The sequence below is a fragment of the Larus michahellis genome, chromosome 9 (assembly GCF_964199755.1).
Source record: "Larus michahellis chromosome 9, bLarMic1.1, whole genome shotgun sequence".
Classification (NCBI taxonomy): Eukaryota; Metazoa; Chordata; class Aves; order Charadriiformes; family Laridae; genus Larus; species Larus michahellis.
The window spans coordinates 36106465-36133839 of record NC_133904.1 but is presented as its reverse complement, the minus strand read 5'-3'; the positions used below and the strand labels follow the sequence as shown (position 1 = coordinate 36133839).

The 27375-nt window shown below is 43.6% G+C and overlaps 1 long non-coding RNA gene across 1 annotated transcript in view; it reads right to left on the bottom strand.

The window, feature by feature from the left end:
- The window catches only part of LOC141748718 (uncharacterized), an 88523-nt gene extending 61363 nt beyond the window's left edge, over positions 1 to 27160 (bottom strand). The window contains exons 1-2 of the long non-coding RNA XR_012589081.1: positions 26882 to 27160; positions 1518 to 1655 (exon numbers count right to left, since the gene is read on the bottom strand). This is a non-coding gene — a long non-coding RNA (uncharacterized LOC141748718). The remainder of the gene's footprint in view (positions 1 to 1517; positions 1656 to 26881) is intronic.
- Between the last annotated feature and the right edge of the window lie 215 nt (positions 27161 to 27375).

Here is a 27375-nt window from a genome sequence, read left to right as displayed (position 1 = left end):
GTTCTCAGTAGAAAGGGGAACCTGTAAAATTACTTTTCTTTTCAAAATAATCACATAATACTTCTTTAATAACACTTTTCAATCTTACATATTTTACCGCCCAATAATATAAACTTCATCATTCCATTATCTAGGGGCAGAATCATTTAATTGTCCGGGCAAGTTTACTCCTTTTGAATTATTATTTTTACCACGATTATGAAGTAGGAGAGCTATCTGACTGCATGCCAGAACTGCTGCATTCATGACTTGTAGACATCTGTACGATATTGAAATTAATTTCCAGTATAAAACAGTTAACAGAATAACCCTAGATAAAGGCAAGTATAATATTAATTTCATTCTTTTTGTTGGCGATGTCGTAAAGTCCATTGCTCAAGTAAAGAGCACTTTTTCGAGCCAGATACAAATTAATTTTACCATTCTTCTTCAAATACGAATTTTAAAAGTCAACTAAAGGCTACAACAGCTTTGAAACATTTCAGTGATTGTTTTAATTACCTATCATACAGCTGTGAGAGACTGCAAAAGGGAGGGGTGGAGAGAGCAGGGAGAACAACACCTGGTGTATTAGCAATTGATTTTCTGATATAAAGAAGAAAAAAATAGCTTCCAAGCACTTGAACCAACAAAAAGCTCAGCAAAGTCAACACAGGGGGTTTTTTTTGTCAGTGCATTAATTTGGTATTTTTATTCTGGACTATGTGTTTTTATTCTGTCAGTAAGTACTTTCACTGTTAAATAAAACCACCGAATCTCCAAACATTAAATATATGAATTCTGACAGCTTTTAAACCTTGCCTTTCCACCCAAAGTTGATGCACACACTACAATAAGTTGCTAAAGGCACACATGGGGCACCTTTCTGGGGTCTCATTCTCTAGCAAAAAAGCTTGCTGCACTTTTACACGCAACTACACAAAAAGGCATATTTTTTGTCATTCCAGCCCTTAATAGAATTGGGATCGAGAGGCTATTAGGACTTCTGATGGCCTTTGACACCCTGGCTTCCAGCACCTCAGCAATCAGTCAGTGCTGGGGTAACAAAAGACCACTCAAATGTACGGTTGTCATCCCCACGCTACATCTGTTGGCCATGCTGTTAGGAAGTGTTGACCCCATCATTTCACCGTAAACACTGCCGAAATCAACAACAACAAAAACAGAAATGAAAAAGGAAACTGGATGTCAAAAGTCAGGTCAGCACATTTTATTTGCACATGTGTCAGTAAAGATAGAAGGAATCACTGAATTAAATTAAATCAAAGCAAACCTGCTAATTAAAACAGCTAAAATTATGTTTGTGAAGATGTGTGACTGGTTTCCTGCTTATCTGCAAATAAGCCTCCCCATAATATAAACATGTTTCTATCTCCACTTCATTTATAACAAGTCTTTAGGCAGATTGTAATTAGTATTTTGAGTTTCTAATAGAAGATCTATTGTGTTACTGGAGAAACATTTTTCCTGACCACCAGAATACTTATTATTGCAGCTTCACTCTCAAGGGTTCTCACCTGTTCTTCTCATGCTGGTCAAAGTCTTGCATCCAATTTGTCTGAATCCAATTGTTTGGGTATGTGTCTGAATACCATCATCTTCATAATGTTTTGCTTGCAGTTAACCACAAATGCGGGCATTGTATTCAGCTCCACCTACAAGCCAAACCAGAAATTATTACCAGTTTTACTTGGGTTTATTCTGTAGTTTGCTTTTTGTTCAACATTGAAAGAATGATCAAAATTATCATGCTAGGGAGTAGAAGAATGGGGTCAATAAAAAAAGTTTTGCACAAAAATAATACTATTTTTAAAAAATGAACTTTTTGTTTCTGTTTTACTTATTCCCAAGTTCACAATGCATAATTTTATACAAACCCAATTACATAGCTCACTGATTTACTGGCAAAGCCGGCCAGAAGAACTTATCTGGCTTTAGCTAATGTGTATGCCTATTTACAATCAAAACAAATCCATAGAAAACTGCAAAATGGCCACAAAGAAAAAAAAATCAAGTCAGAAATGCATCAGAAGTGATACAGTACGCAAGCTGAAAAAAATTCACCTTATATTCTGCTTTCACTGGATAACGGATAAACTGTGGTTACGAGTACGGATTCAGTCTTTCAGATCATGCACTATTTGTTTATTCCAGTATTTAACTTCAAGCACGTATGGAGTTTCATTGGCTTGGAAAGCATGCTGTTTTCTTTTTGCCCTTTTCATAATTTTTTTAAGGATTAGTTTGCAGAGTTAACGGATGCATGGACTGACTTCAACAGGATTACTCAGATGTTTGCAGTTACCCATGGGTTTGAGCAGGTTTTTTAGATTCAGGGCTCTCAGGCATCAGGCCACAGAGCTGCATGTGCATCACATTAACGAATGGCTACGCAAATGGAGTGTGATCTGATACTGCTATCTCGAACACGAAAATTGTAACCAGTAACACTGCAATAATATCTGTGTATTACTTATGCTGAAAAATATATTTTTTGTTGTTGTTGAAACATTTCTGAAACATTAAAGAATGCCTTGAGAGAAGCACAGGCGTATATAGTTTTACATAGTTTGTATAAAGTGAAATTTCTAAGCCAAAAATATAAATGAAACATTTGTGATATTTTTAATTGCACAACAATAATTTCAGATTATTGTTTTTTTTTTTTCCCCTGAAATGACCACTGGGCACAACTCTCAGTCAGAGACTTTGTTGGACATGGCCCAGAGTTCATTTACTCACTTACCTCAAAGCGAATGCCTCCTAAGAATACATCAAATTGCAAATACGCTAAACCCCAAATTTTGCTGTAATTGCATGTGCCAGCATTAAGTCCTACATCAATAAGAAACCCCACTGATGTCAGCATGACTTGTGACAACACAAGGTTTCCCTCCCCCTCAGTACAGCTATAAAACTGGATCCTTAGTGAGTATATTTGAATTATGTGGATTATATATGATTAAACAGATTTGGATTAAATCACAGCAATGGGCTGTCTTATCAAGAACATACTGTCGGGACCACGTTGATGTACAGTAATCAAGGTGACCTTATAGACTTATTACAACTCTGATCAACTTCAGCAGATGAGGATTTTTTTTTTACTCTGCAAAGATCAGTCTGCGAGATGTAAGGAGTTAAAATGCTGCTTTCCTGATGAATAGTTTTCATGCCTTAAAATTATGATTCAGGCAACAAAGAGCAATTTTTCTTGCAGGGGAAGCCAATCTCAGCTAAACTCCTCGAGCTCTGTTTCATTCATCAGGATGGAAAATATGGCTGGCTGTGCCTTGTCCTAGCACGCAAGAAAATCCAAATCAAGGAGAACAACTTCTGAATAAAGAAATGCACCAAAATCCCACCCAATCCAAGTTTGCCTTTCATTATATCACTGCATTATCTTGCCTAATTTTTTAAATATGCTCTGAATATTGCTGTGAAACCTTACTTTTTTACTACTGTGGTTAGTCTCCATTTAACCAACAAATTCTTACATAAAAGTACAGTAGGGTTAACCATAAATGACCGGAAAAAAAATTTCTTCCTGGTCGGAGTAGCGAGGATACAGCTGAGAAAAGAATTTGGTGACACAATTCTACAATGACCTCCAGCTAACCAGAGCTAAACTGTTAACTCCAAAAGCTTCAGACAGTTCACAGGCTGCTGCTCCAGTAGAAAAGGGCTTTAACAGCTCGGGAGCGTGTGCCTTGTGGATGCTGATACACATCCTCATATTTAATACCGGTAACATTTGGCAACCATCGCCGCAGAGGTCATCCTGAGGGTAGGGAGGAAAAAGACCTAATGGAGAGAAAAAGGCAAAAAGAGACCCAGGCTGCCAAAGTCTGGGGGTTTGGCAAAGTAACAGAGATAAACTAATCAGCAGCACAGCTTTCCTGCACCGAGGCGTTCAGATTTCCACACAGAACCCTGTGCCTCTTGCCTTTGGATTAAGTAACCCAGAGGTTCCTGGATCCATATATAACGTGGAAGAGAAAGAGGGAGGAAAAAGGGAAAGTGATGGTAACAGGAATACTTTCCTCAAGTTTACTGCAAGTTATACATCAGCTCAAAAAGATTTTTTAGCCCAAGATACCACATAAAATTTTCAAAAGGCTTGCTGGGGGTGGGAAGCTGTTACATAATCTATTAACGCTTCCAACAGTTTGTGCTGCATTATGTCTCGCAGGGACACATGTAGTAAACAAACAGCGTGCTCTGAACCTCTGGATTCACATCTGCACTGAAGGACCTGTGTTACGCAGCCAAGTTGTGGTGAAGCCACAGGTCTGGAAACTTCCTCCCCTTTAACATCCATCCTCTAAACCAGTCCCCCACCCCGTCCTCTCCTCCACGAAGGACATTTTTAGTAAGATTGCTGTGCAGCTAATTACATTACCATGGCATCCAAGTACCACACAGTCACGAGACCTACTTTTAACAGCCCTTGGGTTTGTAGAGAGGAGTTAACAGGGAAACATCCTTATGTTTGGAGAGCTGAGGCACAAGGTCAAGTCGTTTGCCCAACATCACTGCAGAAGATGCCCTGGGCAGGAAATTGCTCGGTGTGGAGCAGCTGCCAGAATGGACTAGGTGCCAAAGCAGCTGCATGGCCACCTACTTAACCAACCACTTTGCCTCAGAGCTGCTCGCAGGAGACAGTGCTGGGACTCCAAGAGGAAACCTTGAACAAATAGAGCGCAATACCTGCTCGCCACCTGCACCCTGCAGCCTCCAGCTACGCCATCAGCCCTCGCGGTAGCATCAGGCTGAACTAATGGCCCCAGGGCCTTGCCAGCTTCCCAGAGTCCATCCTTGTGGAATCATAGTGCCTTCTTCTGCAAAGGCAAATGGGATGTTTGGGCAGCCCACCCCCAGGCAGATCTCACCCTGCAGATGGCAGCCATGCAGACGCCCATGTCGAGCATCACAGACCGCGTGTCCATTCGCTCTACATCAAACCAGTTTCTGTGTCAAACATCAGGGAACCCGAGTTTTTGACAGGGCCAGCTTCACCACTTCTCTTGTCCAGTCTCGGGGCTGGAGTTGCACTGTATGTTATTCAGATGATATTCCTTGACTATGAGATTCCTACACACGATGGCCTGAAATGAGCTGCCACTTGCATGGATTTCCCATGTGTCCTAACTCATGTGACCTTGCCTGAAACTTGCCTTGTCTGAGACAGCTACTCTGATCCCTTTCAGCTCTCCAAGAGCAGAGCTCAAACTTGAAGAGCTATTTTCTCCTTGTTATTCCTCCACGCAGAACAGAATTACTATTTCTAATTCCCCTCACTGAGTTCTCCCATCTATTTCCATTTGCTTTCTCAAACAGACTTTTTAGTCACATCTGTGCTATTGGAAGAGTTTGGCCATGACTTACTGCAGCCTGTTGTTTATTTGCCTATTTACTGCCGTTAGGTCAGTTTAAACCTTGAAGAGTTGCGTGTTATCTTTGGTGTTGCCATCTCTCACTGCTCTGATGCTAAAATGTTTCTTCTTATATACTTACACAGCATTTTAAACAGATAATTATTAAAAAGTAACAACAAAACTTGGAGTGGAGGTGCTTAAACCCCACTTGTGGAAAGCACACCCTGCCCGGTCCCACCTCCAGTCCCACCTCCAGCCCAACAAGCTTCATGATGGAAACGGGCTCAACCACAGCAGTTTGACAGGCTCTTAATTTATGCAATTAACATAAACTCACAGTACTGCTTTCTGAACCTGTCAGCCAGCTGAACTAAACCAACCAGCTGAATACTAAGATATATTCTGACACCGAACTATCTTACTGTATAAAGCTGAGGTCTGTTAAAATTGAGAGTGGACTTTAAATACCTAGGAGTGAAGGACTCTGGCCAAAGCTGTAACCCAGCAGAGACCTCACTTCTATGATAAAACTTGTTCAAATCTTTGCAAAAAAACCACGGACATCATGTTGTTCATCTGCTCTAGGTTACTTGACATGCCATATTTGCAGTAGCAGACAGATTAATTAATATAGATAACAGAATCAGTGGCATACAATCATAAAAGAGAGCTGAAACCAGAAAGGACTATGGGTTACCTATGGCACAGCGGTATTTTTTAAGCGTGCAGTTTCAAGAGTATTTTTAGAGAAATAGCAATCAGACAGATAGAGCCATGGATAGTCAGTGGCGGAGACAGAGAGAGAGAGAGAAAGAAAACCTTACTCCTGACAATCAGCATCTACACTTCAAGATGCAGAAAAAACAGCTGCCTAGCTGTTCGTTAGAGATGGGATTTGCCAAACACACTCCCTGATGCTCTGTTATCCAAGGTAGTACTATGTATTCACTCCTTCCACAGAGATGTAGTCGAAAAGCATTCATATTTAGTTCTCCCATCCCCCTAAATCTTCTCCACAAAGGACACCGCCACCACCAAAGCTCTGCAACAAGGATCGTTTATATATCTGACAACCTTTAAACCCCCAAAGAAAGGGAAAGGGAAGCGGTAAAGCTCTCTGAAGAGCTCTTTGGTGGAACAAGCAGAATTATGAGCAGCAGGAGAAATATGAGTAATTAAGACAACAGTATATCTATATCTTACAGCTGACAGAGTGAAGCTGCAAGTTCGCTCTAGGCAAGGTGTTAGCAGAGGAAAGAACTGAGCAGACTGTTTCTAATGTTCTTGTTGAAAAGCCAGCCCAGCAAAAAGGCTAAAGGGACAATTTCATTAAAAAAGAAGGAAGTAGGTTGGCTTAAGAAAGCAGTTAGATACAGACTTCTAACATTAAAGGAACAGGTCAACAGCTATCTGTAACAAGACAAGCAATCGTTTGGGGAGTCAGCCAACTCCCGCTGTTCTTAAAAGAAAGCGGTCTTAAATTATCTATCGGTGGGTTATACAGAAAATTAAAGCTGCAGAACCACACCACAGCACAAAACAAAGCGCTAGGGTGGATCGAGGCTGTAAGAGAGCAAAGGAGAGCAAGCCATGACTTCTTCCAATGGGCAGCCCAAAAGGGCGGCTGGTTTTGGGCAGCCAAGGTTCACCCAGAGCCAGTGGTGGCCAGGAGACGGCGTTCACTCCTGCCCATGATCCAACCAGCAGGTTCCCGCACCAGCTGCGGTGCCAGGACCCGAGCTGAGAGGGCTGTGCCACGGTAAAAGGCTGCACGGAGGGGCCGGATCTGCTGCCGCGCCGCAGCTCCTCCGACAAGTGCATAAACTGGATGTCAGTCCTTCCCCCGGCCCCGGCGCTCGGCATGCTCCAGCGACTCCCCAGCTGGCAGGACGGCCCTTTGCTGCTGCAGCACCGGCATGGTTTATAGCAGCCCCGAGGCTGTGTTTTCCATCCAGTGTATATAAGTGAATTAGTGGAAAATTTGAGCTTACACAAATCACGGAGCCAGCACGCAGTTTGTCATGGCCAGGGCAGCCTTTTCTCGGGGCTGGAGCCACAGTAAGGAGGTGCAGTGAAGAAACTGCAGGCTGCCTCCATGGTTGCTGCTTTACAGCTGGGTGCAGAGCTGGGAAGGGAAGTGCTGTTAGGTGAGAGGCGAAAAAAAAAAAGACCAGCAGCAGCTCCCATACCTACATAGATCGAATGTATGGCCGGCACAGTCACCTGGGGCTTGCAGCCAGAAAGATGGATGCATGGATATTCGGAAGGAGCAGCCTTCCTCCCTCGCCTCCCAGGCTCCATCTGTGTGCAGGAGTAGACGGGAATTACACAGAGTGCAATATTTGCGCTGGAGAAATGGCAGAGGGGTTGCTCCAAATTTACATTACTGTAAACAAGAGCAGCATTTGTCCAAATGATAAGAGCTCTAGCAAAGGCAGAGACAGAGGGCACCGAATGAGGGTCACCAGCTGCAACCGCCGTTGCCACCCAAGAAGAGGAGCTACATGTCTGCAGCAGGGGTGGAAGGATGGGGCACAGGGGAGGTGGGGAGATGCCAAAATCTCTCACTATACTTTTCAAGTGATTGCCTCCGTATGCCTCTCACAACATCTCGTACAGCAGAGTTTCTAGGCGCGCTCTGGCCAAGTGTCCCAGCAGCTACCCGTTCCTGCTATGCTTTTCTTTATTTGCACCTACAATTCCCAGCCCTTCTCAAGCATTTGTGTGGCCCTATCAACAACAGCAGCACTAATTTACCTGAAATACATGCTTTACATTGAAGAACAACACAGATATTTCCTATCTCTTTTTCCTTTCCTACTTTCTCAGCCAGGGCCACAGTGAGTGATGGATCATGCCATTCCTGACCACTCCATCACCTATTTGATGCAGAAAGTCTGAAGCAAAGGGTTTTCTTGCTACAGACTATTCCCTGCCATTTTCTCTACTATAAAGAAATACATGTGCCTGCGTGAGGCGCCTGCATCGCCCTTTCCTACACAAGGCTGAGGGGAAGCCCGCTTTCTGCATATTTCAAATCACAAACTCTAATGGTTCCTTGAAATACACACTTATATTCAGCCCATAAATCAAAATAGGTAGTCAAACCCTGCTTATAGGTCTAAATCCTTCTTACACTCTTGTATAGCTCCATTATGTGCCTAAGGTGTCACACTGCCTAGATATTTCTGACTCCAGCTTCAGCCACATCCTAGCACTGATTGAGAGCACCAGAGTGTATAGCCCTTAAAAACTCAAAAATTTCTCACTTTCCTGAGCACTAAAATGCATCTAAAATTAGGAAAAATGGCCTCCTGTCAGTTTGTTGACTCACCAATGAGTTTATTTACTTGCTCATCCCGCAGAGCAATTGTTTCATGGAAATGCAAAAAATGTTTAATATTCCACTGCGACGCCAGGCAGAGCTACCTGAGCCTCACCCCTGTGCCCAGCAAAGACAATCACAAGGCTGAAACCGCTCAGCAGCTGCTTTTCGTATAAAGGTGAGCATCTTTACAATTCTTTGGGATATATATTGTTAGAAAGTGAGCTCAGAATTTCATATTATTATCATATTATAGACGGCATTCCTTTGATAAAGGGTCAAAGATCAGGAAGACAAGAAAAAATAAGGAAATAAAACCCAGCAATGGTCAGATCTTTAGCTGGCATAATTGGACACCGAAGTCCACGGAATTGTGTCCATTAGCAGGAGTGGGTGATCTGACCCATATGCTTACCACTTTCAAGTATAAAGATTAAAACAACACGCCTAACAGCAGAAATGGGTTATATTACATTTCAGAGAGGCTTGGGTTGCCTAAAGTTCTAGAGAAATTTGCAGCCTGCCATCATAAAGACTTCAAGGCTGTTTACCCAAACTTCTCAAAAGCTCCTTCTAAAAAAGGATGATGAACAACCATGTTCAGCAACACAGATTTTTAATGTAATCTGTTTATAATTTTAGAACAATTTCCAGAATAGAACATTTTTTAAATGTCCTGAGCCTTTACCATTCTCACTTTGATCATCTCCGATCACGTTATGGTTCAGAACAGAACATGATGGAGCCAGGCTAACGAATCTGCCAGAAATGACATCAGAAAGCCAAGCGACCTGAAAAAAAATAGTGCTCTATTTGAGCACCACACTCTTCTTCAACATTTTCCTTTTTATTTTTTTATACATTTTAATTAATGTTTCACTTTCACTGGATTTATTTTGCTTGCATGAAATCTCAGAGCTTGTTCTCCCAAAAAACACTCCAATTGAAAATAAAAGGAGCCTTATTTGACCACAGAAAGACTGTAGGAGGTCCTCAGATATCAATAGCTAACAATTCTTTTGGGGGTTGCACAGTTTAAATAACTAACACTTTCTTAGGAGGTTAACTTTAAATAATAATTGTGGATCTTGTAGTCGGTGGAAGGGAGAGATTGGTCTTTGACAGAGTTTATATTACTAACCTGATGTGAGCAGACAGCTGCAAAAATGAAGTGATATCAGTGATAAAAATATACTTTCCACGTTTAGGCAGGAGGAATTGCATAGTGGCGCAGGGCAAATCCTGCTGGCCTCCAAGCAGTCCTTGCACACGAAGACAGGGACTGACTGACATGGCATCACTGATCGGTGGACATACCGACGTAGTATGGATTTCCTTTAAATACTTTTTTAACACTTCGTATTAAATTTCACATATATAGCTTGCATTCCTTTTTAAAACTTTATCTACGCAATAGCATTTATTGCCTTTTTAATTCAAGCCATGTTAGAGCGAGCAAATAACTTGGTTAAAAAAAAGAAATGTTGTAATGATAGCCCCCCCTCCCCCTCTATCTGATGTAGAAATAGATAATTTCTGGTACTAAAAAGTGATTAAATTTGGTGCATTTCCAACTTGTATTTTAACAATGCATTACCTCCTGAATTGCTGCATAAATATTAATAGACAGCCTGATATGGAACTTTCGCCCGTAATGCCCTTGGAGAACCATAATCACGGCGAGTGGAGCAAAAGAGATGAGAGCGCGTACTGAAGATGGTGGCTCTATCCCCCAGCTTCACAGAGCTACCCTAGGTCAGGCATTTTCCATGCAGTAGCACAGATGAGCAATATCTCAAAGCCTAGACTTTGTCTAGTAGGAGATAAAAATCCTGTAGACATTAATCTGCCTGATACTCGTCTGAAATACAATGAAAAAATTTCCATTGATACCAAGAAGAGCCACACTGATTTTTCTCCAAATTAGCCAGACTTAATTTTTGACATGGTGCACTTTTAAATTTCAACTGCAGGTGTTTGTTGTTCTAATCACCTTCAAAGTTATTATATGGCATTTATCTACCTGAATTTCATGCCTCTGATACAATCCCATGAAAAGTCATGATCACTCTGGCTACTATTTAAAACAAGCCAAGTGCCTACAGACCCCTGAGGACATGCTCAGCCTTCTTGAAAACTGGCCACATATTATATCCCTAAATATGGGCTTTGGGGGCTGAAACTCAGGATACGCTTTTGGAAAACCTTTTTGGACAGCTTTCTGGTCCACCATAAACCACGTTTCTGCTTTCCGAGAAGAAAACACTATTGATTTTTGTCACTCTAATGCAAGAACCTTGCTTGAAACCTCAAAATACTGGCTGTAAAAAGTGCAAGGAGAAAAGACTTCTGTTTGACAACACCTATTGCCCAGCTGCGTTTTGGACACCGGTGGACAATGCTAAGGGTTAAGTTAATTTAACTTTCGCCAAGTTAGAAAGCTATGAAAGTTTAATCACAAATGAACTCCAGTGGGCAGTTTGGTAGCTCACAGACAAATGTTCTCATTTTTATTCTTTATAGGCAGTGCTCAAATCATCATAAACCATATTTAAGGAGGGAGAAATTTCATGAGGGGAGGGAGCTGTTTTATATGATAGAATAAGAGAAAAAAAAGCAACTTACTATTTTAAAATTTAAATCCAACAAAATTACCAGAAATGCTGCTGGAAAGAGAGCGCTGAGAATTCATTATTTTGTTTCAAAGTTAGTTTATCATAAATCTGCCCTCTGACACGTAATAACTAGTAACGTTTCGAAGGTTATTTGATAGTAAGTTCAACAGTGTAGGTGACTGAACATGTGAGCTGCATGATAATGAGTCCCAGGGGAAATCAGGCTTTAGGATGCAGGGTGAAGCATCCCTAGGCTTGTATTCAAATGGAAAAAACATATTCAAAAGTTTATTGTTTATCTCCTAAGAACATCAAATAATACACAGTCCTTCAAATCAAATGTGTAAAGCATGCTAGAGAACTATTTGCTGGGGGAAAAATGCCTGATTTGATCCAAATTAAAAAAAACCTAATAGCTTGTACGCTGAAATGCATAGAGTGATTTTGATATAAAAAGTGGAGGGGAGTATTTCGGTGTGTTCTTTTGCAGAGCTAAAAGGCACAGCAAGTCAATTTGCTCTTGCATCAGACTCTAGAAAGAGGAGCTAGAGAGCATTAAAACTAGTTGTTTTCAAATCCCCTGCATTTCAGTACAATGGAGTTCTTTAAGTGTGACAAATACAAATTGCGCTACTCATCCTGAATTTCATTTCCAAAGTACGTTGGCTGTAATTGATTAATTTGTAGTGTACAAACTAATTTAAAGCCAATAATGAGAGCAAAAGATTTTATTTTTCAGCAAGGAGGTGTGGTACATACACCCCACTCCAGCAGTATAATAGAGCCCCACCTCTCAGCTCGTTAAGCTCTTAAATAGCGAGTCTGATGCTGCCTTTACCCAAGTCAATGGTAGTTTTGTCATTAGCTGTGCCGGAAAAGCATGTAAGACAGAACTCTTTTTTTATATAAAGTCTCTGTATCACAAATGAGGAGGGCAGTGGCATTCCAAGCCCGTAACGACTTGGACACTGGCATCCTGCCACCCCAGGGTGGGGTGGAGATGGAGGGGATGGTTGGATGGGATGCGATGGGATGGGATGGGATGGGAGCAGGCACAATGTGCCCCCCGCCCCAGCTCGCTCACCTGCCCCTGCCCTCCCCAGGCACCGGCCACCCGCAAGCGTGGGGCTGCTGCTCATCGCCAGCCTGGGCACGCTTCTGTACCTGGAGGGGGTTGCGGAGGAGGCATTGTGATTCAGGAGTGTTGTTGAGTTTGGACAGGTCATGGAGAACGCCACTGCCAAATTTCCATCTTAAGAGAAACACCTCAGCTACTGAAAGTGAGCAAACTGCTGGTTTCGGGGTACGACCGTACCTGTCAAGTACACCAGTTCCCTTCCTTTAGCATAGTTACATAGTCCTCTCTGTATCGAGAGGCTGTTATTTCATAATGCACTTTGGACATCGAGAACAAAATTAGACTTTACTTTCAAGGTATCTTTCAATAACCAAAATCCATTTTCTGTATGTATTTTTAAATTGTCCTCCTTTTTTAATTCATTACTTAAATGGTTACGTACCCTACACTTAAGCGGTGGAAAGTTATGTAGCATGTATCTTACTTAACATCACTCTATCAATACTAACTCTTAATATTATGATGGCTCTTTTCAGAAGTGTAACTGGCAGAGCTTTACTGACATACCACAAATCCTAATTATCGTCAAAACTCTGAATTCTATACTGACAAAACCAGAGACTGAAATGCTCTTTTCTAGACAAGCTCTAAAATATCCAATGAACGTTTGTTTATTCACCTACTATATTAGTATATATTTCCAACAAAGCCATTTTCCATACCTTAACTTTGGGAAAACAACAGCATTTAAATATGCACCAAAGGCAAAGATAAATAAAAACAAGCAAACAGGCAATAATACTGTCTAAAATGCTTTTTACTATTCTTAACGAGGAATTACTACATAGCAGACAACTAAACCCAAAAACCAGCACAATCTCGAAGAAAATATACTTAAACGAGATCGCAAACTTTCCAGATTCATTCCTTGCAATATTATATTACCCACTGTTCAACTTTTTCTAATATTTACACGTATAAATATCCAAAGAAAATTAAAATATGAAAGACATGAAAAATGGCCACAGAGCTATTAATACAAATATATTAAATAAGAATGTTCTAAACCAGACCGGTCTTGAACTTTTATCATTATTCCAGAAAAGAGTTAAAAATGTACGTTACTAGACGAAGTTAGTTCTGCCCAGTGCCGCGATATTAAAGCATGCATAAATCAGTGCGTTCATTTTCCTATCAAGCATAAAGCTCCCGGCTGCCGGTTATCGGAGGTATCCGCAGATCCACACCGAGCGACTCTACTCGGGGTCCTTCCTCTGTGTGGTCTTTCAGAACTGTCGTTATCAGCTTTCTGTTTATTATTGTGCTCAGTTTAAAGGGAATTTGCCAAGTGATCCCTGGACTCCAATCTTTAGGCCTGTTGTCAGGACAAATTAATTTCTGTGGAAACCCACTGTGCCTCAGATACCATCTAGGAAATGTAGGATTAATGGAGTCCCTGTACAACAAGCTTTGTAGTGCGGCTGCTGGGGGAGGGGAGCGACTCCTGGAAGGGAGAAATAACAAAAATAAAGCCCCTGCACTTCGGCTTAGTTTGGGGGGGACATTACTTTTCTTTTTTTTTTTTAATTACATCAACTCCCATCGATACTATTTAAAATATAGTGTAGTAACTGAATACGAATAGGCAACTTTTTAACAAAAAAAAGGTGCAGTGAATGGAAACTCCATATTACCAAAGATCAGGGACCTAAGGTCTAATTATCAATATTTTATATTTTATATGCTCAACACAATCTCTTCAGTAAGTAAAAACAGGATATTAAAAGAAAGAGTCTCCTGTGAATCTCTAGTAGGAAATAATGAAACTCAATACATGATCTTTTGGAAAAGGGGTATTAAGCTGGATTTCCTACAGGGCCAGGTCATTACTATGTTAGCTAACATTTGAGGCTCTTTTTTCAAAATTTATATTATTTCATTGTTAAAAATGTTCAACTGCCACTGTTCTTGCAATAAGTATACTTAAAAAAATACTTCCCTGCCTAGAAAAAAAAAGTAGCAATTATTTTTCTTAGTGATGATAAATAAGGTCTAAATTTAGAGCTGAAAAAGGAAAAGCAATGTTTTCCCCTCATGTTTTTCCTTTGTCCACAGTATAGGAGGAGAGGAGAGGAGAGGAGAGGAGAGGAGAGGAGAGGAGAGGAGAGGAGAGGAGAGGAGAGGAGAGGAGAGGAGAGGAGAGGAGAGGAGAGGAGAGGAGAGGAGAGGAGAGGAGAGGAGAGGAGAGGAGACTCCAATAAGTTTTTATTGATCCTTTCTCATTTTCAGGAGGATGACTCTGCCCGTGGTTAGATATACAGGTTTAATATCTTACAAATTGGGAATTCTTAGCCCCATTCTTTTCTCTCTAAAACTAAATCAGCTGATAAAATACAGGACAAAGATAGTAGACACCCACATCCACGTTCTGTATTATATTACAGCTTGTGACTCCCCCGTGGATTCGGTGAGGTGTAAGTCAGCCCTGAAGTTAGCCTAAAGTGGCACCAAGACACCTAACGGATCACAAAAGCAAAAAAAAAAAAAAAAACCACAACTTTAAGATCAAACACTATAAGCAAAATTTGACTTTTTAACATGGTGTTGTTATGATATTAAACTGTTAATAGCAGTTCTAATTTTGCCACAGTGCATTTCTAATACCTTAAAAGCTTGGCAGATGCAGATGCTGAGCCTGCAGCCGAAGCCTCCTTTAACATCTCTCCCCAGTTTGCAAATGCTTCAGTGCAAGCTCCTTTTCCTTCAGAGTTAAAAACAGGAGCATTGCAAGAATTCATGGGTTTTGCATGGTACCACATTTTGTTTAGAACACAATTTATGGAGTAGATTAATTTTGGGAGATTTCTTTATTAATCCTAAACTCACCTGCATATGAGAACTACTTTCTTTTTATTAAATATTCCAAATGTGTGTCGTCTTCCCTGACTAAAATATTTATTCTTGAGAGACTTTTTATATGCCAGTTTTTACTATTACAGAAATTCAATTAACTCCATAATTATGAACACAATTAGCATTGAGTGTTACATATGATTTGGTGGTAGCAGCTACATGGCACATGCATACACTCTGGTTTACAATTTAAAACTTACAGTAGTAATAATAAAAATGGGCAAAAATTCCCAAAGATCATCCTTATTCTTTGGATTGCATGCACTATTTTATGTATACAAACAATTTTTCAATATGCTGTTCACATTTTGGCAATGAAGTGTTTAATTGCAGTCAGCACGTCACATCCAACCAGTGGGCTGGGTTCCCAGCTGATAGCAACTCACCCAAACTGTGACAATTTACCTTAACTATCAACCTGGCCCCATTAATTCATTCCTTGACTAACTCAGGCACACAGCAAAGGCAGTAAATGAAGCCTCGGTGATTTATGCAAGGAGTGGGAAAAATAATATTTTAAAAGGGGGAAAAAAAAAAGAAAAAAGGGAAAAAAGGAGAAAAGCAGGGGGAAAAAGGAGAAAAGAGAGAAACACAGAAAAGAGAGAAAATAAACAGAAAAGAGGAAAAAAGAGAAGAGACAAGAGAAAAAAGAGAATAGAGAAAAAATATTTTGAAAGGGCAGGGGAAAAAAAGAAAAAAGAGAAAAAATAAAAAGAAGGAAATATATATGGTGGAGGAAGTGAAACTCTATAAAGTCTTTTAAAAGTTTCCATGCAGGCGGTGCCAAGAGAAGGCCTCCGGGCAGGGAAAGACTGGGGAGGACAGCCATGGGGCTGCCCTGGAAGCCCCCTGCACCAGGCAGGGTGACGGGGAGGAGCTGGTGGGTGGAGAGGCAGCATCCCTCCATCCCTCCATACCGGGCGCTGCCTGGCAGGAGTCATCACGTGGCCCCAGCCACAGGTTGCTCGCAGGGCATGCAGGGGGGCTGCCGGGTGGCCCGCTGCCAGGCTTAGCCCCAGAGCACTTCAACACTCCTTTAGAAACAGCTACAGCGCACTGGGTTTTACGGCACGCCATGAAGCACCAGGCTGGGGTGAGCAAGGGGACTCGGGACGCTACATCTGGTGTTTTTAAGACCGTGATGGCTAAAAGCAAAGTTTAGGAGTACAGTCATGATACAGTCTTACAGAGAGTTCAAGGTGAAAATCATCACCCTTGGTACACACACAGCACTTGCAGAAATACCTCAGGTAATGGTCGCCATGCAAAAGTCACCATTCACTCACTGTGGTCACACAGTCTCCATATCTGTCACATCTATGTCACATCTCCTATGTCACAGGCATTTGTTGACTCCTCACTGAAGACCTCAGTTGGTGCCCTCATCACATTCGGTGTGCTACAGCCTCTGCACATCGGAGGTTGCATCATTACACTACACCACAAAAGAGCAAACTATCTTCTATGGGCTTAGATTATTTCAGACATGATGCAAAATAATGCATCACTCGGTCAATCTTTTGCTTAGACTAAGCAACTCCCCAGTTCATGTAACTCAGCCTAGCTCCCCAAATGTCAATGCTACCACACCAATTTATGTCAGCTGAAGGTCTGTCCCCACGTGCTCTTCTTAATCTAGTACGGATCGTTTCTGCTGACACAGCAATTTCTACAGGGATCTCCACCTTCACCTACTCTTTGTACAAGATTTTTCCACCTACAAGGGCACAGGTGGGCAAGGCGCCTTCCGCGCAGCAACCAGGGCTTTATCCAGAGAAGTCTGTGGACTTTAAAATGTGCAAAACCCAACAGTGTTTTACTATAATCACTCTGCCAGTAATTTAACATCAGAATTACCCATGTGGCTTCTCTAAATAAAAAGTGATCTGCAACCTGCAGATCTGAATTCAGAACATGTTCATGTGAAACACTCAAAATACAAAATGCAGTTACGGCTCAGACCTTGGTGGATGCTCAGTCTCTACTGATACAGTCACTACCGTAAAATTATCACGTGCATTATTTTAAAAGAAAAAAAAAAAAAAAAAGAAGGATACAATAAGAACAGGGGTCGAAGCACTTCCAGACTTGCTAAGGGTTAGGTCTTACCAACGGAGTAAAATATTTAAGCTTTAATGGAAAACTATAAATGCAAATATATATAAAATGAACCATAAAATAGACTTCTTATGGAAATTCATGTCTCATAACAAGAACGGTAGAAATATTTCATAACATGTCAAACCCACCGTATATGTACATTCATGCTTTCCTCACTCCTGGCACTATAACCACAAAAAAGGTAACTTAATAGCACGGGCAGCGGGAGTTTTCTATTCTTGGGCTACGGAATCTATACCTCAAGAACCTGGTGAAGCCTGCAATCCCAGTCCACAAATGAAAACGAGAGGAAAGTCAGGAAGACGGCATCCGAGGGCTCAAAACAGCAACATCCCAACCCAGCAGCCCTTAGTCTTAGCCATCCTTTTGAAAACACACCAGCTACTTCACTGCAAATCAAGCCGCCATGCGATTTGTTTTCTAAAACAACATCTCACCCTGCTCTGCTGTGGAAGAAATTTAGTCCTTATTCCTCTTTAATATTCATAAGGTACAGAGCTACATTAACAGCTAAGTTTTAATTTCAGAAACATTCTGACATTTACAAAGAACCGATTCCAGCCCTGGTTTCACACTAGGTTTTTTTTCCATTATCACTGTTATTACTGGTATTAGTATCGCTGTAGAAGTGATTAAAAGGTCCTGGACATCTTATTAAAACAGTCTAGATCTACTCCCCTCTTCAGCATCAAGTTACATTCTGTTATTTTATAAACAGCAATAATCTTCCTGGAAATGAAATTTGAAGTATTGCCTATTCCTCTCTTCCTTCTGAAATAGAGGTACTTTTGCTGTTAAAGTTGTATGTTAAAATTATTCTGAATATTTGCAGCAGAGGCAAAAATATGTGCTGTTTAATGCTGAACGCTCCCCAGGTCTGCTCATAAAACGTGAAAATAATAAAAGGGCAGTAACGAGCCAAATCTTCAAAATTCTCAGGGAAGTCAAGGAGAGAGATCCCTCGTGGAAGTCAACAGCATTAGTCCCTACATCTATTTCCAGGTGATGATTTGCTGAAGAGCAGGCACACAAGGCTTATGATTTTACAGAAAGGGCTGCTTAGCTGCAATTTTGGAAAATGCGTTTTTGTTTACTGAGATAGCCAAGCAGTTTAACTACGTATGTTTGTGCATCAGAGCTCTTTTCCACATTCTTCACTAAATAGAAATTCAAAAGAGTCTTAGGCATAGTTTAAATGCTTTCAAAAATCAGTTCTAGGCTGGCATAGAAGTTAACCAGTCTGACCTCGTGATTACAGACTAAACGCTTCCTTAGAAAACAAAGTGGAGGAATATGTTATGATTCAATGATTGTTTGAGATAGTACCACCGCATATAAAAATGAGAAACCATGGCAAGATTTAAGGAAGTTTATCTATGGATAACAGCACGAGGCATTAAAATAGGACTCATTCAGGGGTTTGGGGTATTGTGGTATTAAAATACATGAACAAAAGGCAGTACCCAGTATACAACTCATCCAAACTGTAACAACCACTTTGAATTTCATGTAGCAGTGTGAAAAAGAGAATCATATAACCTAGTTCCTACCTGGTTACTCCGATTTTTTTACCTCTGGAACTTTAGTATCAAGATACACGACGGCCAAGAAAGCAGTAGTAAGATTCGTACTTGTTCTAATAGCTAAAGAGCACCTTCCAAACTACCTCGGGAATGATACAGAACAGTTACCAAATATACTTCTTCAGTGCATATTTAATGCCCAAGTACTAATGCGCCTCGCAACAGCATTTTTTTTCGTTCTTACTAGTGTCAATAGCAGTGTAACCCCAGAGCTTTCAAATAAACGTTTGCATTAGTTTGATCATATAAATGTGCTACCCGGTAATTAAATCCAGTTTGTATTTTTAAAGTGCACACTGAGAGATATTCCACACAGAGCCAAACCGCATTGTATTTGTATCCACCATCTCTCAGTTCTGGGAAATCCATAAATTCATTTGTCAAAGGTAAAAATACTTACGCAAAATTCCTTCTAAATCTTTTGAAATGGTTTGTTCAAACTCTTGACATAGCATTCTGCTCTAAACAAATTTCTAGACAACCCTGTGATTTTCCATCTCTGAAAATATACTGTTTCCCCTCCATGAAACTAGAACAGAGGGTCTGAGAGAAAGGAAATTATTAAGCATTCTAGTGGGTTTTTTCCAACAAAAACTAAGATAGAGGTCAATGAATAAGTATGTGCAGGCTGGAACTTAAATCCTCTGGGGTGACTGTAGGCTAATTAATAATTAATGCCAGAGACATGGTGTTTGAAATGCAGATGTGATAACTGGAGGCCTGGCAAAGCTGTTCAGAGGAAGCAGATTTGGATGCTATAGGGAATAGGCACTCCCTTGCCGGCTGGCTCTGAAAGCAGACCTGGGTGCAAAGCAGGGCCTATGGTTTAGATTATATTCCCCTCAGCTGTTAATTACCTGAACCTACTTTGAAGTTTTTCTCTTTTTATCCTCTGCATGAAAAGAGATTGGTTCAGCCAAGGGACTTGAAAAAATGATCAAATACATGGAGTAGAGGAGGGGAATAGAACTTCAGATATAAAAAAGATAAGGAAGAAAAACACTCAGGGAAACATACAGAAACATATTAGGAAGTGCCGGAGTGTGGCTCCATGTTTCAAGCGAGTTGTGCCGCTCTAAGTTATTTCAGCCATTAAGTAAACCCCCGCGCGCTTTATGAATAGATTTGTTAAAAGGAATCTCTCACTATATGTATATAGTTTACATTAATTATTTGATGAAAGTACCATAGGTGATTTCCTATGCTATTTTTAATTCAATAAAGTCATTTAAACCTCCTTATGTTTGGGGCTATTTAATGAGGTGTGCAACATTAACAGAATCACCAATGAGCTGTTGCTATGAGTATTAAGATTTTTGCGAAAATCACTCGTTTTTGCGAAGGAGGGAGACGGGCACAGCTTGGGTCCCCCACCGCCACGGAAAGGAGAGGGGGGGAAGGTAGGTCGCTTCCAGCATCTCACCTTCTTTAGCCTCCGGGGGGGAACCCCAGGGCGAACGCACCGTTTTCACACCAAGGGGGGGGAACAGGGTGACACGCCGGCCCCGGTGCAGACATGGATGGGAAGGGCTCCCCAGGGATGAGGAGGGTTCCTCGGGGCTGAGGAGGGCTCCCCAGGGATGAGGAGGGCTCCCCGGGGACGACCAGCGGCAGCCGGCCCCGCTCGCCCGGGTCCCCGCGGCAGGAGGGGGCTCCGAAATCGCCTCACCCGTTGTCGCTTTGCGGTGACAGATCGTTCCCTTTTCAAAGCGTCTCCAGCGTCTCTTTTTTTGACGCTCTTCCCCTCTCGTTAGAGCCTGTCCGTTCAAAGGCTTCCCCGGCTTAAACTTCCCAGCAACTTCACTAAAACCCTTTGAAACACGGGGAAGGGGGGATATTTTTTTTTTGGCTCTTCCTTTTTGTCTCTCTTTTTTTTTTTTCTCCTAGAGTACAGTAGGGTGAAGCAATCTCTCATGAACTCAGGGCCGGCTGTGTTTAAAAATTAATTTGAAAATGCCTGTCTTCAAGGCGCAGGCGTCTCGCATTAAAGCCCATCACCCTGGCATCTCGGCACGGCTTCTCCTCCTGCTGCTGCGGAGATCCCCTGCAAAACCAAATACTTTTACCCAATTTCTCTTTTCCAAGCACCATCTCTCCCCGTGACGTAAGGGAAGCAGGCGGCTGTACGCTGGCCTCATGCATAGGTATACACCTGCATGATGTTCTCGCCTCTTTCTGGGGGTAATTCGCAATGTCGCCGGGTTATTCTGTCCCGTGTCTTTCACCTACAGCTAAACAAAGCTTCGAGGTGAAGATGGTGACTCTGTCCCGGGGCGGGGACCGCCTTGATCTTCCCCAAAACGGGCGTGGGAAGCGCATCGGTGTTGGCGTCAGGGGCGTGGGGTGGCCCAGGGAGAGCCACGCCTGGGAGGGAGAGGGGCTTTTAATGAAATCATAACATTCAAACGGTTTTCTATTAAATCCTGCTAATTTTCTAGGTGAAGGCTGTGAAGTGAATGTGAGGAAGCATTAAAAGGGAATTGAATTTGCATTCCTTATGCTACAGGCACATGTTTACATGACCTTTAAAACAGAATTAAAGCTGTATCATCAGCAGCTGTAGGCAATTCACATTACTAAGGCAATCAAATCAGAAGGCTAAACTAACTATAAAACATAAATTAAACTGATAGAGAATCATCCTAATTCACTAGGTTTACTTGCAATTTACTTATCCGCTACTAGTAATTTCTAAACAGTTTGGAGAAGCAGGAAATAGGAAATACTTGAATGTGGCACTTCAAAAATATGTTGTCCGAGGGGGAGAGCCGGCTTTCCGGGGACTCTTCATTAGGGAGCGCGGCAATAACGGCCCGGGCACGGTCCCCCCGCGGCTGCCCCGGCGAGGGGACGTTCCCAGAGGTCCACGAAGGGCCTACAAACTGGTACCTGCAACTCCTGCCTCGCTAAACCCCCAACTTCACTGGGTTGGCTCAAGCCTCCCGAAGTCCCCTTGTTCTCTGGAGGACCCTCACGCACGCCGTTTATTTTCTAAAATACGAAATAACTCCGCGCCCAATAGCGTTCGCGTTGCACCGCTCCCTTCTGCCCTCCTCTCCCATCCCAAAGAGGGACACTTTCCAATGGCTGAAGCTCGATTAAAAAAAATAATAATAATAAATAATTTTTTAAAAAATCGATACCGCCGGTGATTTCATTAAAAGTTTGCAGAGTGCACTTCCCGGGCGGAGCGGGGGCGGCAGCCGGCACTGAGCATCCCCTGCCCCGACAAGGCCCGGCCGCAGCCCCCTCCCTCCTCCGAGCACCCCGACTTTGATTTATTCCTATTTATTTCTTGCAGGCGGCGCAGCCGAGGGGCGGCCTCTCCCCCTTTGACGGCGACTCTCCTGTGGGCGCTTCCGTTTGTCCGGGGGACCGCACCGATGTGTTGCCCGCCCGCCTCTGCCACGAGCATCACCCCCCTCCCCGCTCCCCACGCGGCCCCCGCCGTGCCCGGGGCTCCCCGCCGCTCCTCCGCCCCGGGGGAAGGAGACACGGTGCGCCGGGGCCGGGCAGGGGGATGCTGGGTCTTCCCAGGGAGGGTCCGATCTCACGCGTGGGCAAAGCCTTTGTCTGCTGCGCGGGGAGTTCCGCCACTCGCGTTCCCCTCGGCGAGCGAAGGGGGCTGTGGCAAAGCATCCACCTGCACAGGGCTCGGCACCTGAACTGCATCCCGTCCCTCCGCATCGCCCAAGCGCCATTGGCGAAGGAAACAGCTTTTAGCAGCGCAGCCTGGCCTGAAAGTTCCGGTTTTAGAACAGCTTTTGGTTGGCGCGACCTCAATGAAACGGGGAGTAAACTTTCCACCGAGCCGTAAACATTTCCTCTGTGAGAAAACACAGAATTAGCAGGACCAGCTACGTATTTATACATGTAAATCGAGGAGTGATGAGGCGCTTCGAAGTGCAAGAGAGGTTTAGATCCTCCTGCAGAATCAGGAGCTGGATGAATGCTAAAGCCAGAAAAACATATAGTTTTAAAAAAAAAACCAAACACAACCAAACAAAACAAAACATAACCCCCCCCAAAAAACCGCATGGAAATTGTTCAGTAAGCTAGCAAACAACAATGCAGGTATTTGTCATCCAAGGAATAGAGCTATTTGTCTTCAATATCTCATTAGTCAACAGAGGTTAAATAGCATGCCATTTAGTGCGTTTTCAAATCCAACCCACTTTCCTGTAAATATGTCTGAGCAGAAATCTGTCCGCTCAGGAATTGTATTTGAATTATTGCCGGAATATAGGCAGGGTGGCCTCTGGTTTGGAAAGGGAGCTGGATTCATGTGTCCCCCTTCACACACAGGGGCTGCTACCCATGCCCAGCCGCCTCGCCCCTCTTTGCTGGGAGCGAACACGCTTCGGAAAAAAAAAAATAAAAAAAAATAAAAAAAACCCACGGGATTTCGGTCCGGGGTGAAACAAGCGCATTCTTCTCATCACGCCTGTTTGAATGGCACGGTGAGGAAAGTGCCTACGTAAAAGGGAAGTGATCCGCATTGTTGTGCAGATCTATTAACTCCTAACGTGACCTTAAAAGCTGGCACTTCCAGCACCGCCCGGGAACGGGACCGGCCGCCGGCGACGAGCCTGTGCCGGAGCCCCTCGCCCCGGCTCCCCCTCGCCATCCATATTTCTCGATTAAGCACCAGAAAAACCGACGTTTCAATACGTGGATTTAATAAATGGCAAGACCGGTCCCACGGTAAAAATGTGCACTTCGGAGAGACTTCCCGGAATATTTTTTTTTTTTCTCTCGACTGCAAATCAAGAAAATGTTCGAGACAATACCTGCTACAAACCAACCCAGCGAAAAAATAACAGTGACCTGAACATGACGTGGTAGTGCACAAATGAACGACATTTTTTTTCCCCCCAGCAAGTACATTTTTCAAACGCTAACAACGTGGAAAAAAAATATTAATAATAATAATAATAGGCGATTCGAGCAGAGGAGCGAGGATTCGCCCAAAACGCTTTGGAAACCGCAGCAGTTAGAATACAGATGCTATTTACCTTGTGATTTTCTCTGCCCGGGACTGGCTTTATTGTCCCTGCCTAGCCTTTCTCCGGGCGCAGGACCAGCCCAGCCGCAGCAACGCTCCCTCCGTGCCGGGCTTATTACTAACGGGCTGGTGCTCGGAGAGATTTGGGGGGGGGAGGTGGAGGGGGGGGGCTACATTCATTCTTACATTAGGACTATTTTAATTTGCAATCTGTCAGTCCATCTCCTGGCTGTGGCTCTGAGATGGCAGTGTGTGGCTGTGGTGGCTCTCCCTCCTCTCTCCCTGCACAGCATTTACTCACGTTCAAGAGCAGCCAACAGAGACCAAAAAAAAAAAAAAAAAAAAAAAAAAAAGAGAGAACTGATTGACCTTGTGTCGGTATTGGCTAATTTCTTCTAATATTCTGTAAATTCCTCTTTTCCTCCTAACCTTCCCCCGCGCAGGTTAGGTTTCCACAAAGCATCTCCGGAGACCCAGGAGCCGGTTTCTCAGCCCTGCTGGCTGAGCTGATGGGTGGCTGGGCTTCAACGTTAGCACCAGCGCCTGGATGTACACAATGCAAACCTTAACTCCTGGCTCCAGAAACGGTTAAATTGCCCTTTCCCAACCCCCCACCCCCCGTTATGATTGACTCTGTTTTTAAATTTGCACTTGTTCCCACCAAGCGCAATCTAACTCGTCCTGTCTCTAAAGTGAACTTGTGTTGAAGGTGAAGTTTTCAATATAGAGGTCATGACACCGAGCCACAGCTTACCGCTCCGAGCTTCATGCTGTATTAAACACAATCAAAACGAACCCCTTTTAGACCTTTTTTTTTTTTTGGTGGTGTTTTTTTTTTTTCTCTTCCTTCCCCTCCCGCAGATGAACAATGAGGAAAAAAAATGTCTCTAAAATATAATAATATCAGCTCTGCCACGATAATAAACCCGTTCCTCCCGCTCTGGGCTCGCTCTCGCTGAGGTCCCTACCTATAGAGAGGCGCCTATAGAGCCGGTTAGAAACACACACACACACACACACACACACAGACACACGCACGCAGAGACGCACCCCGCGTTTTAGTTATAGCTCTTAAAGGGGACTCTGTGGGTTTGGTGGCGGGGAGAGCCACCGTCCCTGCCCCGCCGGAGATGCCACCGCCCCGCCGGCTCCGCGCCCGGGTGCCGCCGCCGCTCCCGCCGCCCACGGAGGGGAAGGGACGTCCGAGCCACGCACACGGGTGACCCCCCGAAACTCTGGGTCCCGCCTGTGCGAGGGGAGGGTGGGGGCGTGGGGGGGGGGACGACGGGACTCGACACAATTACAGCTCCTCCACTTCAAAGCGGGGGGTTTCTCTATAGCGACTTCTAGCTGCCCCAAGACGGTAGGCTGCCTTCAGCTATTGTGCGATCTTTTTTCATGCCAAAGATTTAGCAGGGGGAGAAGAAGAAGAAGAAAAAAAAGAAAAAAAAAAGATATTAAAGCGAATTATTTGTTGGGGAAACGCGGGTCCCTCCAGTGCGGAGGCACCCAGAGACAGAGGGCTGCAGCGCAGGGTCCAAACCCAGAAACTTTTTTTAAAACTTTAATGGGTTTCAGTCTATGAAAAATAAGTTACAAATTCTTGCAACAGTAGCTTTGCATGTACTTATTTTTCTCCCATGTCCAGACGGGGTCGTCTATTGAATAAGGCTCTTTTATTCTGCATGGGGCAGGGGATTTGTGGCCATGGTCCCCCTTTTATTCCTCTCTCTATGGAAACCCAGATCATGGGGAGAAATATGCGAGGCTGAATAAAGAAAAGCAGCAGAAAGGACCGCTTGAGAGCGGCATCTGTTACACTTGGGAAGTTAGACTGACAGGAAAGAGCTAAAGAAACCCTCTCCAGCAGATTAGTTAGAACAGCAAGAAGATTTAACTATATGCAGATAAAAACACTTTAAAATACACCATACTCTCCTATAGGCGAGATGAGAGTCTCCTCCGTCAGGAGCGCAGTGCCGCGGAGCCGGGCTCTGCCTTAGATACATTTGCAACAAATATTAAAATGGGACGTTCGGGGTTTTATTTCCCTGCTAGAGACTCTGCCTTAATTAAACGGCGGATCTGAACATCTATTTTCACGGGCAATGGGATTTGAAAAATTGTTTCGGAAGTTAAAGTGCAAATTAATTTTAAATAATTTAGTTACGTTTTTATACAGTGCGGATTTCTTTTTTTCTTTTTTTCTTTTTTTTTTTTCTTCCGCGGGCTCCGGTGATATTTATTTCGAGAAGCTTGTGAAGGTGGAGAGAGGGGGGAGGAAAGGGAAAAAAAAAAAAAAAGGAAAGAAAGGGGAAAAAAAAAAAAAGAGAGGGCTGCTCTGCTAATATAACTCTTTTTCTGCCCTCCCCGCCTTCCCCCGCGCTCGGCCGCCGTGCTGAGCGCCGCCGCTCCGCTGGCAGAGCTCGCCGGCACCAACGGAGCTCTCCCGGAGACATTTTTCACCCCCTGACCTCCCCACGGACCCCCCCGCTCCCCACCGCCGCTCCCACACACCCCGCTCCCCCGCTACCGGCAAACTTTACTTCGTTTTGGTTTTGGTGGTGGTGGTTTTTTTTTTTTTTAATTATTTATTTTCCAAGTTTGCCCCCCGGGGCTGCGGCGGGCGCGGAGCGGGCGCGGGTGCGCAGCGCAGCGGCCGCCCGCCGGGGATGCGCCCGAGGACCCGCATCCTCCCCGATATATCGCGATACGCCTCCAGCAACGCACCCCGCTCTGCCTTCGCCCCCTCTCGCAGGCTGCGCCCTGCCCGAGACCTGGCGAGAAATTATTGTGATTATTATTATTATAATGAGGAAAGCGATGCTACCCGGCTTTAAAGGAATCAGAGGAGCGCTCTCACCTTATTTATATCTATTTTCTCATTTTCTTGAATTTTCTTCAGATCTGTCTTCTCAGAGAAACTAATGCCTTAATGACTTTCTGGTAGCTGCAAGCCTTCTTTTATTTCTGCTAAATATATGAAAATGTATGCAAATTTAAATCAAGCTTAACCTAGGAGCTCTTGCAATATATTTAATGGAATTTCAAACCAATAAGGGAACTCTGATGCAGTCTTCTGGAAGTGCAAATATAATTACGCAGCTAGGTTACCTCCAAAATTATGCAGGGAAAGGTCATTTTTTAACTCGGGAGCGGGTCGGAGGTACCAGGGCTTTTGGCTCTCCCCGCCGCCGCTCCGCACCCGCGCACCCGGGGCCCCGGCGGAGCAGCGCGGGTGCGGAGCGGCGGCGGCGGGGCTCTGCCCGCCGGGCCCGAGCAAACCGGGGGGGGGGGGACGGGACACAGCGCTCTTCCCCCCCCTCAACCCGGACCCCCCTCCCGGGGGGGGGGCTG